General features: G+C 47.8%; 1 protein-coding gene across 2 annotated transcripts in view; it reads left to right on the top strand.

The window, feature by feature from the left end:
- trip10a (thyroid hormone receptor interactor 10a) overlaps window positions 1–18,890 on the top strand; it is a 130,722-nt gene that overhangs the window by 17,707 nt on the left and 94,125 nt on the right. The window lies entirely within an intron of this gene.

The following is an 18,890-nucleotide window of genomic DNA, read 5'->3' on the forward strand; positions in this document are numbered from 1 at the left end:
CTTGGTCTCACAGCTAAACGGGATTTTCTGACCCCCCCCCCTGTCACATCCTGTGTACGGCAGCTGAATTTGTAAATGGGGGACATTAGAAGTGCACAAAAGTTGTAATTTCTTTCCTATTCCATCCTCTGTATTCTGTAATCCCTGCCCACCCCACTCGCACAAATCCTGCCCCAGCTGGAATTTGTCCTCCATTAAAAATCTAATAAGGAGCAAAGTGACAGGGGTGTGGGATGTTCGGGCATTCCTCGAGTTCTGATACGCTGTTCAAAATTAGTCAAAACTGTTAATGACTGCGTATGATGAAGTAAATTAAAAGGGGGGGGGGAAGGACACTTACTTTAAGAAGCAGACTTTGGTGCCTGGCCTCTTGAACGTTTCGAAATTTATAATAATATTTATTGTCGCAAGTGGGCTTACATTAACACTGCAATGAAGTTACTGTGAAAATCCCCTAGTCGCCACATTCCGGTGCCTGTTCGGGTACACAGAGGGAGAATTCAGAATGCCCAATTCACCTAACGAGCACGTCTTTCGGGACTTGTGGGAGGAAACCGGAGGAAACCCACGCAGACACGGGGAGAACGCGCAGACTCCGCACAGACAGCGACCCAAGCCGGGAATCGAACCTGGCCTCTGGCGCCGTTAAGTAACCGTGCTTGCTACCGTGCTGCCCTACTGGAGGTTTGATCCGAATAGAGGGTAATCCCAATCCTTTTCCTCCACCCCCATAAACCAAATAAAACACTCTTTAGTTTCCACTGCGCATTTTTTGGATGAGTGAACTTCCCAGGGCCCCGTTCGAATATTGTACAAAACACAGAGATGGGAGGCACATTATCAATAATGGTATTGTCAGGTTGAACAATATTATTGAAGTGTCAGTCTTTATTAATGATGAACACTCGCAAGTTTCATGCAGTTCATGTTTATTCAACCCATTAACCAGCCACAGTTCCTGTTGGGGTACAAGCCTGGTGAGGCCTGTTCTGGTTTGTTGCCATGCAGACCTCCTGCATGACTGCTTTGTGAGATGGCTGGAGGTCGATGTACATCGAGTGTTCTCTCCGAGGTGTCAAAACAGCTGGTCTGGCCAATTTGCTCTCGCTTTTAGCAGGCCCCTGTGTTAAGGTTTATAATTCCCCGCGCTAAAAGTGAAGGATGGTCATGGGCTCAAGTTCCACTCTCGAGGTTTAAGGAGAGAAATCACTTCAGTGCTGGCACTGAGTGAGTGCTGTACTATCACTGTTTCAGGGTGAGATAATAAATAAGGTCCAACCTGCTTATTCACTTTCACATGAAAGATCCCATGGCACTATAGGAAAAGCAGGGGAGTTCTCCCAATGTCCTGGCAAATGCCTATCCCTCACCTGAAACCAGCGCATTAGAGCTTGGGAGATCTTGCTGTGCACTGGTTGCTGCCTTCACCTCTGTCGCAAAATTGACTACAGTTCACATAGTTGCCTTGAGGATGCATGCAAACCCTTTTTTGTGGCTATGAAGCACTCTGTTCCTCAAGAGTATTTTAGTGTCTCTTGGAATAGAAGGGCAGAATGTTCCATTTTTGACTCTTAAGTAGGCTGCTCTGGCTGCATGGTCTTTCTGTGCTGTGTGAGGTAGTGAGCTACCCAGAGAGCAGGTGCTCTACTCGACTCTCCATGCCCTGTGGCCCTACACCTTCCTCTTCAGTTACTCGCAGGAGCCTCCAACTTTCAATTTCAAATTGTCTAACATCATCATTCTCTTTATCCTTCTTGGTCGACATCCCGCTCTAATCTTGCTTCTGTCACCCCCCTCTCTAATCTTCCTTCTGTCACCCCCCTCTCTAATCTTGCTTCTGTCACCCCCCTCTCTAATCTTCCTTCTGTCACCCCCCCTCTCTAATAATCTTGCTTCTGTCACCCCCCCTCTCTAATCTTCCTTCTGTCACCCCCCCTCTCTAATCTTCCTTCTGTCACCCCCCCTCTCTAATCTTCTTTCTGTCACCCCGCTCTCTAATCTTCCTTCTGTCAGCCCCCTTTCTAACCTTCCTTTGTCACCCCCTTCAGCAAGTTCTCGTGCCTTAGAATATGGCCATTTCAACATTGTTGCCATTTACTTTGTGGTATTCACCAACACTCCATCCTGAGAACTTCTTCGTTACTCTTGTGTTCTCTCTAGCTGACCCCTCCAGAAGCATGTTCCACAACTTTGGATGTCTTTTTTCCCCTCAAACCGCTCTGCTGTGTGTTCGCTAAAGGAGTAACGCTTGAAGTGTGTCATGTCTTCAATATGTCCCAGTTTCCTTATTTTGTGCGCACCTCCTCGTCAGCTGAACACTCTGCGTTACATTCCAACAGCAGGCAGGTGTTCTGGTAGGTGAGCGCAGCTATGTTACTGCTCGTCGAGCACCTAGAAGAGTGTGTCCCTGGGATCTCCCTCCTGTGGAGGAAGCTCGCAGCCTTTTGCTTAATTTTGCCAAAGATTAAGTTCATATCGTGGAGGATTAGCCAGGCAAGCCTGTGCCTAATCCCCCATGACTGAATGTTGAGCGCTTCGAGGCAGCATTCCTTTACTCTCCATGTTTCAAAGCAGGGTGAAATTCTTGACTTGACACCTGTCCTGAATCCCATTATTGAGCTAGTTTTGCAGCCACACTCTGCTGTTATCCCCCATTTTAATTGTTCTGGCTTTGCTGGACGTGCTTTGAGCTGCAGTGGACCATAAGACTAGAATTCCCTCCCTTAAACCCCTCCACCCCCTTATCACTCTTCCCCTCTTTAGGAACTACAGTTTGCCGCTGCCCTAATACCATCGTGTTTGGCTTAATGTGAAACATTGTCTGATGTTCCTGTGAAGTGCTTAACTTTATTATGCCAATGGGGCTATATAAATACAAGTTATTCTTGCATTAGAGATGGACCTATATCTAATTTACTTCAGGGTCTTTACGTATGAACTTAATTTAAAACCAGTTTATGTTCACAACCTCCCTGCTTAACTGGAATCTGGAATAAATTCAGTATCATTGGGAAGACGTTTTAAGTTAAGTACCATTGACTCAGCAAGATTCAATGCCTTCAGGAGATAAAAGATTGGGGGGTCATCTTCCTGACTCAGTCTTTACAACTGCCCTTGCATTGTGGACGAACTGCATGTGGTAATATTTTCCTCTTGGTTTTCATAAGCCTTGGCTTTTCATGGCCCTCGGTGCACAAGGGTTGAGCCAAGGGTGCCAGAATGGATCTTGGCACATAGACCTCACAAAAGATCTAGACTGACACTGCTGGTACCAATACAGGGTTCAAGTACAGGATAATGGGCAAACGAGACTGGATGTGCTATTGGATGGCACGCTGACAACAGAATATGGAGAGGATGGGGAAGGGAATACCTGGAGAGCATTGAAATAGTCACTAATGAAAGTGTTGAAGGCAGCAAGCGGCAGATGAATGTGGATAGAGTTGGAGGTGCACGAGGGTTGCCAATCTATTGGGACTCGACGGGTTGATCTCCTTGGGCACCTGGGTGTAAACAGGAAGTTGACGTGGTCGGGTCCTCCTGTCCATCAGCTTCATGACTCTTTCCTATAATCCCATTTTAAAACCCAAATTAACTTCAAATGCGATTTTATGCAAATATGAAAATGGAATACAAAAACCACATGCTTAACCACCGGAAATCATTTAATTTTCCATTTAAAGTACTAGTGGAAAAGAGGAATGTTCCAGTATTTTGGTTGGAACAAAATTCAAGTTGACAGCAATCAGTCCTCAAATATCAGTGTGCACACAAATAATCCAAGAGCATAGACAGATAGATAGATGACCCTTAAAAAATTTAAAATCATATCTTTTGTCACAGTGGCGCAGTGGTTAGCACTGCTGCCTCACGGCGCTGACAACCGGGGTTTGCTCCCGGCCCCGGGTCACTGTCCGTGTGGAGTTTGCACATTCTCCCCGCGTTTGCGTGGGTTTCGCCCCCACAACCCAAAGCTGTGCAGAGTAGGTGGATTGGCCACGCTAAATTGCCCCTTAATTGGAAAAAAAAGAATTGGATATTCTAAATTTGAAAGAAAAACGTATCTTCTAAATTAAGGAAAAATGACTCGGACTGACTCAGTGTCTGAGCTTTCTGACGGATCAAGGCTAAAAATGTGGGTGTGTCTTCCTACATTTGTCTTTGTTGCAACAGGCGTGTTCTTTCAACTAAAATTTTCTAAAGTTACCATTCTGCACAAAAGAAGATGCTGAGCTGCAAAGGATTCAAGCTTTAGGAAGTAAATGAAGAGGTTTATGCAAAAATCACAAAGCGTCAGATGATCAAAGCTCCTGGAATATATCCCACAAGTTTGGCATCTCCAGGGTGAGTGATATTATGGAGGTGGAAGTGGACTATCTGATCTGGAGTGGGATCCCCAGGGATGCGCAGATCCTGCTGTGGAATTCCCTCCCTAAACCTCTCCGCTTCTCTCTCCTCCATTTAAGATGTTCCTGAAAACTTACCCTTCCATTGCTGGGATTACACCCCCCCCCCCCCCCCCAACCCCATACAGCACTGTGGGTGTTCCGACAATTCATGGACTGCAGCGATCAAAGAAGTCAGCTCGCCCCCACATTCTTGAGCGCAATTAGGGATAGGCAGTAAATACTGGCCCAACCAGAGCTGCCCACATCCCATGAACTAATATTTTAAAGCTTTTGGTCATCGATCTGAATATGTCATTACGTGGCTCAAATTTTGTTTGGTAACGCTGTTGGGAGATGACTCGTGACATTTTACGAAGTCAGTGCAGGTGGTAGATTAAGGAGAAGGCAGGTGACCTGCCCAGTCAAGAGTGTTCGAATCAGGCAGCACGGTGGCGCAGTGGTTAGCACTCTATGACATGGAGCGTAAAAACAAAAATGATGCATTGAGGTCACTCTTGACACAGGATGAGAAATCCTCCGAAACTCATTTAAAAAAATATTTAACGTTGGTCCAGGTTTTAACAAAGCTGTTTGTGTATTAATCCAGAGGTGATTGTGCCAGAATAAGTGGACGTGGTATTGATCCTCTTCCATTCTCTTCCCCTCTTTGGGTTAAGAGCTTTGGATGGTACTGGGTGCGCAGATAAGATCTTCAGGCTGAAACCCCGCCCCCGGTGAATGAAAAGAATTCCCCACGGCTGTAAGGGCTCAGTCAGTATGACCTCCGAGGTGATGGTACTACAGGATGTTTGTGTTTTGAGAGGTTTTTTTTTTCTCTCCTTCTGCTCTCCCCTCCTCCAATGTTTTCCTGATGGGACCATGGCTAATACTAACTAGGCTTTCCGAGTTCAACAAACTTTTATCCACTCACTGTGGGTGCTGTGCAGTCTAGAAACAAGGCCTTATTCATCGGATCATTGTCTTCTGCTCTACAAATTTCCGCATGGATCTCATTGTTTCTTAGTTTGAGGGCCAAGCTTTTTTTATCGTCCTTAAGAACACAGGCCATTCAGCCCAGTCGGTCTGTGCTGGCATTTTGGTGCTGCAACTGAGCTTTTAGCGACACTTATGCCTCAAGATCAGGTGTGCTTTTGTTTAATTGATTGGGGCAATGCCACAAAAGAAATCCCATCGCTTGGCTCTTTAGCACCAAGTAAGACTGCATGAAATGAAATGAAAATCGCTTATTGTCACGAGTAGGCTTCAAATGAAGTTACTGTGAAAAGCTCCTAGTCACCACATTCCGGCGCCTGTTCGGGGAGGCTGGTACGGGATTTGAACCCGCGCTGCTGGCCTGCCTTGGTCTGCTTTAAAATCCAGCGGTTTAGCCCAGTGCTAAACCAGCCCCTGCCTGAATTAATGTTGCAAACGCTGTAACAGCTGAGTGCATGCTGCAGTAGTGATTAAGAGTGGCTGATAATTGGGGAAAGGTTCAAGCACAGGTGGAAGAGCCAATTTCCACCTGTGTGGGGGGAGAAACTTGTGCACTTACGTTACACTGGGTTTTAAAAAAAATATTTTTATTAAGGGGCAATTTAGCATGGCCAATCCACCTACCCTGCACATCTTTGGGTTGTGGGGGGAGACCCACGCAGACACGGGGAGAATGTGCAAACTCCACACAGACAGTGGCCCAGAGCCGGGATCGAACCCAGGTCCTCGGCGTCGTGAGACAGCAATGCTAACCACTGCGTCACTGTGCTGCCCGTTACACTGGGTTTTGTGAATAAATCCATGTTGAAGACAGACTGGCTCCAGCATCTTCCTTTGCCTGATGCACGTTCAGTACAGGAGCAATAGCTTCCCACTTATCCACAATTCTCTTCCCTTTCTGTCCCCCCCCTCTGCTGAAGGATTGGCTTCTGTTACACTTTGCCACATCTGGTGACTCGCCACGGTGACTGTTCTTTTTGTCTGAGCTAAAGACGGTAAGTGTTGGCAGGCATCTGATTTGCGGGCATGTGTCACAGCTGAGCCCAACCCTATTGTCACCTGATGTCACCCATACCCACAATTCCCTCCAGGATGGTCTGGGTTGTGATCAACAGCTGATTCCCGGCGGTGTGGGACTTGTATGGTCTCGCCATCCTGGATCCTTGTGTGGCAGCTGCGGACTCAGTCCGGGGCCACCACAGCCGGGTGAGGGCCAATCGGCGGGCTCGGGGGCTTCATTTGGGGCTGGGGTGGGCGGGCGGTCCGGGGCGCGCGAGCAGCTGATGCGGCCCACTATTTTACCGGTCCGTGGGCCGAATCCGCCATGCAGCACCGTGCGGCCGCTGCAGGCCGCCGCCGTGCGCATGCGCGACCTCTGACCCGGTAGTGCTGGGGGCCGTATCGGCAGCTAGAGTTGCGAGCTCCACGATGGCCGCCTGCCCAGCAAAACGGGCAATCTGTGGCCTTTATGACGCCAGTTGTCCTGGCGTAAAACACCACAATTTGCACATAGTCCCAAAAACGGAGAATCCAGCCTCCTGTCTTTCTTTCTGTTATATTTTTAAACCTGTCTGTTCTGACTGCAGTTTCCAGCTGTTTGTGATGTTGTTACGGATTTCTGGCAGTTACAGTTCTTTCACTTTTAGTTAATGACTTGTACTTTGTCCAATTTAATTTTGTCGACGTGTACATTGTTTGAAGTGAGCTGATGCCCTCTGCACACAGTATTGGCAGATGAGTAGCTGTCTGGTCTTGCTTTATTGAGGTCCTTTTGTGTACTTGTGGGAGAGTATTAACTGGGCAGTAAGCCAGAATCAGGCGGTGGACAGGTAGCTGACCCCGTCTTGCTATGTGGTTGAAGTGGCAGCTGTGACGAAGTTGCTAGTGATCTTTGTCCTGGATTGTAGGTTCAGTATTTCGTGCAGCACATAATTTAAGCTGACACCACTGTGCTGTGCTGAGCAAAGCCTGTCAGAGCTGCCATCCTTCAACGAGACCCGTGGCCTGTCTCACTTCTGGATCAGTTTACAAATCCTGCAGCACTATTCGATATCGAACAGGGAGTCCTGTCCAGTCTTTATCCCCAGTTATTTACAAACCCAGTATATTCATATTCAAAATACCCCCCCCTTCCAAAATCCTGGGGGGATTCTGAAGCCATCAGGTGGCACTGTGGGTGTACCTATACCAGGTACCAGCGGTTCCAGAAGGTGGCTTACCACCGCCTTATCGAGGGCAATTACTGACGGGCAATAAATGCTGGCCTAGCCAGGGACGCCCACACATCCTGTAAATGATTTAATAAAATAATTCTTCCTGCCCTTACCACGATTGGTCGACTTGTCTCTCCGGCCTGGGTGCGACTCGCCCTCTGCTGATTGCTAGTTCAGTGTCACTATCTACACCCATCTAGAAGATGTAGTCTACTTGCACATGGCTTGTGACATGTGCAACAAGATGATGTATTTATATTGCAACAACTCCTGAACGATAAGCTTGCATCAAATGTAAATTTGATCTAGTTGAATGGAAAACTAGATGAGGCCATTTGACCAATCTGGGTTTGTCCGTCCAAAGTTCTAGCTCAGCCAACCTGGCATCAACAACAACTTATATTTATGCAGCGCCTTTAACATAATTAAACGTTTCAAGGTGCTTTACAGGAACACGATAAAAGAAAGTATGACATTATGTCAGACGGCTAAGAGCTTAGTCAAAGAGGTAGTTTTTAAGAATAAAGGAGAAAAGTGAGGCAGAAAGCGATAGGAGGGAATTTGAGATGGGACCTCGGCAACTGAAGGCCCGACCACGACTGGTGGAGCAGTAATGATTGGCAATGTAGCAAGCTGCCAGAATTGGAGCAACGCGGATACATTTTCAGCATCTCTCCTGCGGGTTCCTTCGTTACTGGATCCTTCCAAATGGTTATTGTGTTGAGACATTTTACTTTTCCAAACCCTTTTATTTTTAATTGCCCTGACCTCTCCTGCAATTCTATCAAGTTCACCACCTCTGTGACCTTCGTGCAGCATGTGCTCCGATGAATGGCCCTTTCAGTAAATACACGTAGTTGTTTTCAGATCTGTCTATCCAGTCACTCTCTACATTTGAAAGGTAATGAGCTGGTGCCAGGACAGAGAGGCAGATTTGCCACCCTCGGCTATTGGAACTTGGAAGGAGGAGGAGGTGATTTGGCCCCACCAGCCTCTTCTGTTATTCACGGAGATCATGGCTGACCTGCAAACCAACACCATTCGCATTTCTCAAATTTTGTGCAACAGCCACCAGCCAATGTACCTAAAGGGCTGGCAGAGAGTGGCAATAAAGTCATGGACTGCACTCGGTGACATCGCCCTGCTGGCTGAGTGCCCAAGTGTGCCATGTGCCCCCCATGAAGACCACAGACCCAAGGTTAATTCCGTTGGCTGATCTTTGGACAACAGTACAGCTCTTATAATTGACCTGGGTTTGGGGGGGGGGGGAGGAGCATTCCACCATTTGAGTGTGGACAATGGATGTGTGGGATGATGCTCGGATATGAGTGGGAATTCTAGTCAATAGTCCAGCCTTGCACATGTAGGATGCCACATTGGTAGTAAAACTGATGCCAACTCGAACCTTCAAGAAAGGCAAGGGAAGAAAAGAAACTGGCACCCCTTTCCAGTTGCCGTCTTTGTGACAACAATTATAAGTTGAAACTGCACTGAGGACCCGGGTTCGAATCCCAGCCCGGGGCCACTGTTCGTGTGGAGTTTGCACATTCTTCCCATGTCTGCGTGGGTTTCACCCCCACAACCCAAAGGTATGCAGGGTAGGTGGCTTGGCCATGCTAAATTGCCCCTTAATTGGGAAAAAAATAATTGAGGAAAAAAAAATAATTGGGTGGTCTAAATTTTTAAAAAATATCATTATAAGTTGAAGCGCGGCCCAAATACAACGATGGCCATATTCTCACCCCCATTCAATCACTATCTCTGTGATTATGGCATTGAAGCTTTCAATTTCTAACTGAATGTGGATACATAGTTGTAGAATGCAAGTTGTTGGTGATGGTGTCTCCCTTAAGATTCTGGAACGTTGTCAACACTGCCGCAGCTAAAAGAGAATTGAAGCTTGCGGGGACGGAGCAAGAGTTTGTTGCTAAGTGAACCTTTCCCCGCAAGCAACGTGTCAAATAAATTGAGTCAGCGGAGGCTGCTTTCCAATAGGGCAGCTGACGTGATGCCCTCGTCTCTGCCCCCAGTTCACCTGAGAGACACGTGATTTAAAAAAAAAAAAAATTTAGATTACCCAATTATTGTTTCCAATTTAGCGAGGCCAGTCCATCTACTCTGCACATTTTCAGGTTGTGGGGGCGAAACCCACGCAGACACAGGGCGAATGTGCAAACTCCACACGGACAGTGACCCAGGGCCGGGATTCGAACCTGGGACCTCAGCGCCATGAGGCAGTTGTGCTAACCACTAGGCCACCGTGCCGCCCTGAGAGACACATGATGGCCGATGTCGCCCTGTCCAGCCCAGCATAATGGTCACAAAGCACAATGTTAGCCCAGAGGTTGAAGGCCCTTGGGGCTTTGTCCTCAACCCAGTTGTTTATTTGAGATAGCAAGAAGGAAAATAAAGGCTTGCTTTTATAGGTTGTCTCGAAGTACTTTGCTGCCAGTGAAGTTCTCGTACGGTTCAGTTACTGTTATAATAGCAGCAGCTATTTTACACGCCTCAATCTGCCACAAACAGCAATAGGCTAATGACCACTTTATAGATTTTAGTGAGAGCTGAATATTCACCCAGGATATCCAATAATGCCATGGGACCTTTCACATCCGCCTGACGGTGCTCACAGGGCTTTGGTGTAAGTATTCAACCTAAAGAGAGCTCGGAGAGAACTGCGGAAATGTCGGTCTAGATGGTGTACTCTAATCCCTGGATGGAGTGGGTGTTGAACCCATGACCTTCTGACTCTGGACTGAGAGGGTTGTCAGCTGCTGAGCCACAGCTGGGAGAGTGGTGTTGGTACCAAAAGTTGCCCAATGTATTTACTGGGGCTCTTTTCTGAAGGGATGAAATGGGCCATATTCTGTGTTTTCAGAGTTTGAAATTGGGTCAATAAGAGGACATGTCTTCTTACCCATGCTTACAAATGACCATTTTCTTTTTTTCATAGAGAAATACAGCACAGCACAGGCCCTTCGGCCCACGATGTTGTGCCGAACTTTTGTCCTACGTTAATCATAGATTATCATAGAATTTTGGACACTATGGGCAATTTATCATGGCCAATCCACCCAACCTGCACATCTTTGGACTGTGGGAGGAAACCGGACCACCCGGAGGAAACCCACGCAGACACGGGGAGGATGTGCAGACTCCACACAGACAGTGACCCAAGCCGGAATCGAACCTGGGACCCTGGAGCTGTGAAGCAATTGTGCTATCCACAATGCTACCGTCCTGCCCTTAAGAACAAATTAATCTACACTCCATTATTCTACCATAATCCATGTACCTATCCAATAGCCGCTTGAAGGTCCCTAATGTTTCCAACTCAACTACTTCCACAGGCAGCGCATTCCATGCCCCCACTACTCTCTGGATAAAGAACCTACCTCTGACATCCCCCCCCCTATATCTTCCACCATTCACCTTAAATTTATGTCCCCTTGTAATGATTTGTTTCACCCGGGGAAAAAGTGTCTGACTGTCTACTCTATCTATTCCCCTGATCATCTTATAAATCTCTATCAAGTCGCCCCTCATCCTTCTCCGTTCTAATGAGAAAGGGCCTAGCACCCTCAACCTTTCCTCGTAAGACCTACTCTCCATTCCAGGCAACATCCTGGTAAATCTCCTTTGCACCTTTTCCAAAGCTTCCACATCCTTCCTAAAAATCCTTCCAACTGTTTAGCTCATTGTGTGACCCCCCCCCCCCCCCCCCCCCCTTGGTTGAAGACATGCACAGGAATATGGTTAGTGTGTCCTCCCCACTTGCCCCAAATTTAGTTTGTTGATTCATGGCGATACGAGGCCGTGTTTACTGACCGCCACTTGTCGCCCGAGGAGGTGGTGAATTGACCTTCAACTTGAACTGCTGCAGTCCTCATGCTCTGGGTGTGCTCCGATGGTCCGGCAGAGGCTTCTAAAATTTTAGTCCAGTGGCGAGGCAAGAGCGCCAATTCATATCTCCAAATTGGACTGGCGTGCGAGACTTGGAAGATGATGGCTCTGCCATGAATTATTTGCGTGAAGGCAAGAGTGTTAGAGAGTTCAAACCAATACAGGGCATGGAGCCGCGATTCAGATCAATCATGATCTCATGGAATAGTGGAACGTGCTTGGGGAGGGGTGGGGGGGGGGGGTGAATATCCTATGCTCCCATTTGCCACAGGTTTATTACCATGTTGCTTCACTTAACTGTTTTGCTAACGGCTGGCAACTGGGATCTTTCCATGCCACTCTCCTTGCCAAGTCTTTGGTTTTTGACTGTAAAAGGGAGCACAGTGAAGCTGATTTTATTAAGGCAGTCATTCACTGGGAGGCTGGATGGGCCTGGCCAGCTTTTTGAACTACACCGAGAAGAGGCGATGGAGGTGACTGCCTTTCAGCAACGCACTCAGAATAGCGAACAGGAATGCTGATTAATTTTGATTCACTGCGAGTCATCCTCCTGGGGCACACAGGTCAGTTATAGGTCCTCCTGCTGCTCAACATGAGACAAGCTAAATAGGGATTCAACTTGAGATGTTACGCAGCACTAATCAAGCCCTGGGAACGTTTAGTGAATGAGAGGAAATTGAACTTGTCTGAAATCTTTAGGATGGAATATTTGAAATAATTTGACAAATGCATCCACGATGGTAGCCAAGCTGCTTAGATCCTGGAATGCTTCAAATCAACTCCAATGATATTTATTTATTCAACATGATTTATCGTTACCATGACAATTTTTCCACATGATTCTGGCAGGCAAGTTTATTGTGAGTGTCTTTCTGGCTCTCTCTCTGTCCCTCATTTCGCTCTCTCTCTCTCTCTCTCTCTGCATCCTGAAATCCCCCTCTCGCCCTCTCTTTGCATCCTTAAATCTCTCTCTCTGCATCTGAAATCCCCCCTTCTCTCTCTCTCTCTCTCTCTCTGCATCCTTAAATCCCTCTCTCTGCATCCTTAAATCTCTCTCTCTGCATCCTTAAATCTCTCTCTCTGCATCCTTAAATCTCTCTCTCTGCATCCTTAAATCTCTCTCTCTGCATCCTTAAATCTCTCTCTCTGCATCCTTAAATCTCTCTCTCTGCATCCTTAAATCTCTCTCTCTGCATCCTTAAATCTCTCTCTGCATCCTTAAATCCCTCTCTCTGCATCCTTAAATCTCTCTCTGCATCCTTAAATCTCTCTCTCTGCATCCTTAAATCTCTCTCTGCATCCTTAAATCTCTCTCTCTGCATCCTTAAATCTCTCTCTCTGCATCCTTAAATCTCTCTCTCTGCATCCTTAAATCTCTCTCTCTGCATCCTTAAATCTCTCTCTCTGCATCCTTAAATCTCTCTCTCTGCATCCTTAAATCCCTCTCTCTGCATCCTTAAATCTCTCTCTCTCTGCATCCTTAAATCTCTCTCTCTCTGCATCCTTAAATCTCTCTCTCTCTGCATCCTTAAATCCCTCTCTCTGCATCCTTAAATCTCTCTCTCTCTGCATCCTTAAATCTCTCTCTCTCTGCATCCTTAAATCTCTCTCTCTCTGCATCCTTAAATCTCTCTCTCTCTGCATCCTTAAATCTCTCTCTCTCTGCATCCTTAAATCTCTCTCTCTCTGCATCCTTAAATCTCTCTCTCTCTGCATCCTTAAATCTCTCTCTCTGCATCCTTAAATCTCTCTCTCTCTGCATCCTTAAATCTCTCTCTCTCGGCATCCTTAAATCTCTCTCTCACTCTCTCCTTCTACATCCCCTCTCTTTTTTCATTTTTGCTGCCTGTCTTTCTGCAGCCCTTTCCTCATCCCTGTGTCCTGTCCCGTTGCCCAGGTTATTGCCGAGTCAGGGGGACGCGAGTGAATGCCAGTTGTGACAGCGTTGGTTTTATTCAGCCGGGTCTAGCGGAGCTGGTAGCAGTAACTCAAGTGCAAGAACAGTTCGCTGCCCTTCGCTGCCACCACAGCCTAACAAGCTGGAAACGCAAACCAGGAAGCAGAAATCAAAAGCAGATGGAGGCAGCCAGACGATTCTTGTGATGGCTGATTCCCTCCCCCACTCCAGTGGAACCATGATGGATGGGGAACCATTCTAACATTGATTCAGTGAAGTGCAGCTGCAGGCACCTCATTCTGGCAGATGGGGGGGGGGGGGGGTTAAAGAAATAAAAGGACAGTTTGGATGGCAAATACCAGAATGAGCTCCTGACAATTCTTGCAGCAGTGAAGGGTTTGATTGTAAGCATAAAGTGTCCACTGATACCAAGTCCATTTTCAAAACACAAGCAGCTCTGCGTTGCAGTCCTAGCAAAGCAATCCCGATGGTGCTCACTGCCGCCTCCTGCCCCCCAAGTTCAATTCAATTGTTAGATAAAAATAGAACATTCAATGACATGGCTAGGTGATAGAAGGCAGAGAGGAGCAATGGAAGGGTGCTTTTCTGATTGGAGGGCTGTGACTAGTGGTGTTCCGCAGGGATCAGTGCTGGGACCTTTGCTGTTCGTAGTATATATAAATGATTTGGAGGAAAATGTAACTGGTCTGATTAGTAAGTTTGCGGACGGCACAAAGGTTGGTGGAATTGCGGATAGCGATGAGGACTGTCAGAGGATACAGCAGGATTTAGATCGTTTGGACACTTGGGCGGAGAGATGGCAGATGGAGTTTAATCCGGGCAAATGTGAGGTAATGCATTTTGGAAGGTCTAATGCAGGTAGGGAATATACAGTGAATGGTAGAACCCTCAAGTATTGACAGTCAGAGAGATCTAGGTGTACAGGTCCACAGGTCACTGAAAGGGGCAACACAGGTGGAGAAGGTAGTCAAGAAGGCATTTGGCATGTTTGCCTTCATTGGCCGGGGCATTGAGTATAAGAATTGGCAAGTCATGTTGCAGCTGTATAGAACCTTAGTTTGGCCACACTTGGAGTATAGTGTTAATTCTGGTCGCCACACTACCAGAAGGATGTGGAGGCTTTAGAGAGGGTGCAGAAGAGATTTACCAGGGTGTTGCCTGGTATGGAGGGCATTAGCTATGAGGAGCGGTTGAATAAACTCAGTTTGTTCTCACTGGAACGACGGAGGTTGAGGGGCGACCTGATAGAGGTCTACAAAATTACGAGGGGCATGGACAGAGTGGATAGTCAGAGGCTTTTTCCCAGGATAGAGGGGTCAATTACTAGGGGGCATAGGTTTAAGGTGCGAGGGGCAAGGTTTAGAGGGGATGTACGAGGCAAGTTTTTTTTACACAGAGGGTAGTGGGTGCCTGGAACTCGCTGCCGGAGGAGGTGGTGGAAGCAGGGACGATAGTGACATTTAAGGGGCACCTTGACAAATACATGAATAGGATGGGAATAGAGGGGTACGGACCCCGGAAGTGTCGAAGATTTAGTTTAGACAGGCAATATGGTCGGCACAGGCTTGGAGGGCTGAAGGGCCTGTTCCTGTGCTGTACTTTTCTTCTTTTATTCTATAAAAACCGAGCCGGTCTGGCAGTATCTGTGGAGAGAAAAACCGAGTTAATGTATCAAGTCCAATATGACTTGGAAGAAGAAACGTTTGCTCTCTCTCTCTCTCTTTCTTTCTCTCTCTCTCTTTCTCGTTCTCCTGCTGGGTTTTTCCAGCATTTTCAGTTGTTATTTCAGGCTTCCAGCATGTACAGTATTTTGCTTCGATTTTGGTTGTTAAATGCTGCAGTGGTTCAGATCATGGAGGGTGATGCCCACGCGTCAGCTCCTCTTCCCCTGGCAAGATGCTCACTTTGGTGGTCTGTGTTGAGAAGCAGCAGCTGTTAACCTGTCAGTGTGAAAAATTCATTTGCGAGCTTGCCTAGGTTCTTGGAGGGGTGAGGGGGTGAGCGAATCTGACTGTGGTGCTGGTGTGTTTCTGCACTGTGACGCTACCCTTTTCCCACCTTGCCCTCCTCCGGCCTTTGCAAACCTCCCCCCTCCCCCAACCCAAGATCACCCTCTTCCAATCTCTCCTGGCATCCCTCAGGATCAAATTCCATCTGCCAACACTCCTGTGAAGTACCTTGGGATATTTTGCTAGTTAAATGCAAATTGTTGTTCCTCTCAGGATGAGACGTTAACAGGTTTTGGAGCTTTACGATGCGACTTAGGGACCATTAGTGATTGTTTAACAACTGGGACTTCAGGATGTGAAGGTGCCAGGCTGAATTACAGCTCAGGAAATTCAACTCTTAAACAACTAGATGCTAATTGCGTCTCCTCCCCCAACAGAATTCTTCACGTCTCTGTCGGCAATGATGATGCAGCATTGCCTGTGTCCTGTGATGCTGGATTGCTGCTTGCTTCTCAGCCATTGGCTCCTACATCCTCTGTCCCCCTCCCCTCTTCACCTCTTTCCCAAAACACTCCAGAAACCTCCTGGGATATTTGTTTCTGTCGTCCAAACCTTCCCATCTGCTGCCTGACATCGGTCCAGCTGCCAAGACTCGGGACACACAGTTCGGAGTCGCCGGTCGGTGCTGTGTGCCTCGGACCGGGGGTGTGGGTGTGGGGGGGGGGGGGGGAGGGGGGGGGGGTGGAGGTATGCGGTTTCCCTCTGACAGGGAATCATGTACCGGGTTCCGTGTATTCAGCTCGTGCTGTCAAGCGGAAGGGGTGCAACACGTGCATGCGAACTGTTTGCGACCCGTGTTACAGGTGCCATATAACATGCATGGGAACTGTTTGCGACCCGTGTTACAGGTGCCATATAACATGCATGCAAACTGTTTGCGACCCGTGTTACAGGGTGCCATATAACATGCATGGGAACTGTTTGCGACCCGTGTTACAGGTGCCATATAACATGCATGGGAACTGTTTGCGACCCGTGTTACAGGTGCCATATAACATGCATGCGAACTGTTTGCGACCCGTGTTACAGGTGCCATATAACATGCATGCGAACTGTTTGCGACCCGTGTTACAGGTGCCATATAACATGCATGGGAACTGTTTGCGACCCGTGTTACAGGTGCCATATAACATGCATGCAAACTGTTTGCGACCCGTGTTACAGGTGCCATATAACATGCATGGGAACTGTTTGCGACCCGTGTTACAGGTGCCATATAACATGCATGGGAACTGTTTGCGACCCGTGTTACAGGTGCCATATAACATGCATGCGAACTGTTTGCGACCCGTGTTACAGGTGCCATATAACATGCATGCGAACTGTTTGCGACCCGTGTTACAGGTGCCATATAACTGTAGGTTACTGTACTTTCCTGCCAACACAGCACTCATTGTAAAAACAAAAAAATGCTGGAAATGCCCAGCACGCCAGGCAATCCGTGGGTCGAAGAGAGTTAACATTTCCGGGTGCGATGGTGGGTTAGGGTATCTAACGCTGGTGCGGATGTGTTTCGGCCGTACAATGTGGCAAAGAACAATACAACACAGGAACAGGCCCTTCGGCCCTCCAAACCTGTAGCGGTCGAAACTAACACTCATAGTTGCCACTCAAGTGTCCAGGCACACTTGCTTCCGTTTCTCCATTCTTTTCCCATATTTCTTTCCCTGTTTGTCCCCCACCCCAATCCCACCACCAGTGAGGTACTTGCAAGGCAGGGAGTACGAGATTATGCTGATACAGTTAGATGAGGAAGGGTTGGAGCAGGTTCAAGCAGCACATTAACCTCAGCATAGGCTTGTGGGGCCGAATGGCCTCTTTCTCTGCTTTATATTCTATCCTAGATAGGAATAGCCTGAAGGCAGAATTGGATATTTGCCTGGCCCATCTGTTTGTTGCTTCCTATTTATCGCTGTTGACACCACTTTAATCAAGAGCTTAGCACATGGGATTCTCTGGGCAGCACGGTAGCACAGTGGTGGTTAGCACAATTGATTCACAGCTCCAGGGTCCCAGGTTCGATTCCCCGCTGGGTCACTGTCTGTGCGGAGTCTGCGCATTCTCCCCGTGTGTGCGTGGGTTTCCTCCGGGTGCTCCGGTTTCCTCCCCCAGTCCAAAGATGTGTAGGTTAGGTGGATTGGCCATGATAAATTGCCCTTAGTGTTCAAAATTGCCCTTGGTGTTGGGTGGGGTTACTGGGTTATGGGGATAGGGTGGAGGTGTTGACCTTGGGTAGGGTGCTCTTTCCAGGAGCCGGTGCAGACTCGATGGGCCGAATGGCCCCCTCCTGCACTGTAAGTTCTATGAAAATTCTATCTTGTAAGGCCGTGTCTTGCCTGTTCCCCTGCGTGTCCCAGCGGATTACTATTCGAGTCCGGACCATTGTGCTCTTCGTGTGGTAGCAGCTTGTCAGAGGGGACCATCTCCTCTTTATTGCCTTTGTTTCTAACGCTGTAAACCAGGTGGGAAGGTTTCCTGAGCTCTCTATCCTTGCAGCAACATCAGAAATGCAGGGAAATCAATTAGAGCAGTGGATTTTTAAAGTCAGCAAATCTGATAAGGCCATTCTTCTGTCGCAGTCTCCATGCCAACTTGGAAGCTTGAGACTGCAAATTGGAAGCAGTTGGTATGCGCTCTGCTCCAATTTGCCCATGCGTTGGTTCAATCAGGTGGAAGCTTTGCATCTCTCCAGTTTCAGGTATGGAGTGCCAGGGCCCAAAAACACCTGACACCTGTTGGGGCCCTGTTTAAAACAATCTCAGCACCATTCTTCTCTCTCTCTCTCATCCTCCCCCCCCCCCCCCCCCCCCCCCCCCCCCCCCCCCCCATTGCTTAAGACACTCCTTCTGGGATTGGCCTCTTATTGTCGCCATGAGCACTCTCGCCTCACCCATGTGACCATTGATGGTGAACGTTGAGTGATTTTTACACTCTTAACAAAGCTGGAACTGGGCTCAGTCCTATTCCTATCCAATATTCAAATGAATGCTGGCTTTCATAGAGGTATTGCTGGATAATAATCGTGAGCGGTAATTCATCCAATTCCTAACTTGCTTTCAGGGCATTGTGGGTGCTGAAATGTGGCTTCTTACTGCTGTTCCAAAGAAAACAATACCAGCTTCTCTATTCTCTCCAGTCACTGAAGTCCCTCATCCTTTGTACCGTTCCTGTAAATCTGCAGACTTGGACCTTGACGTTCTTCATAACATGCAGTGTTCAGAGGAGGACTCGCCATTCCGGCTGAGGCCCAACCAGAGAGTTGCAAAGATTCAGCATAGCTTCCTCGTTTAGTAGTCTCCTACAGGGGGTGCTTTTTGTTAGGTGCGGACAGGCCCATACAACACTTTGGGAAGCGCTTTGCAGAAGTGACTGGCTTTCTGCTGGAAGATGAACGCTTATTCAAAATGAGCCAGCAAGCATCTCCGTGGATTGGCCTGACAGCTCCAGGCCAGGTCTCCGGGGACGA

Source organism: Scyliorhinus canicula, chromosome 25 (assembly GCF_902713615.1).
Source record: "Scyliorhinus canicula chromosome 25, sScyCan1.1, whole genome shotgun sequence".
In the NCBI taxonomy this organism is placed as follows: domain Eukaryota; kingdom Metazoa; phylum Chordata; class Chondrichthyes; order Carcharhiniformes; family Scyliorhinidae; genus Scyliorhinus; species Scyliorhinus canicula.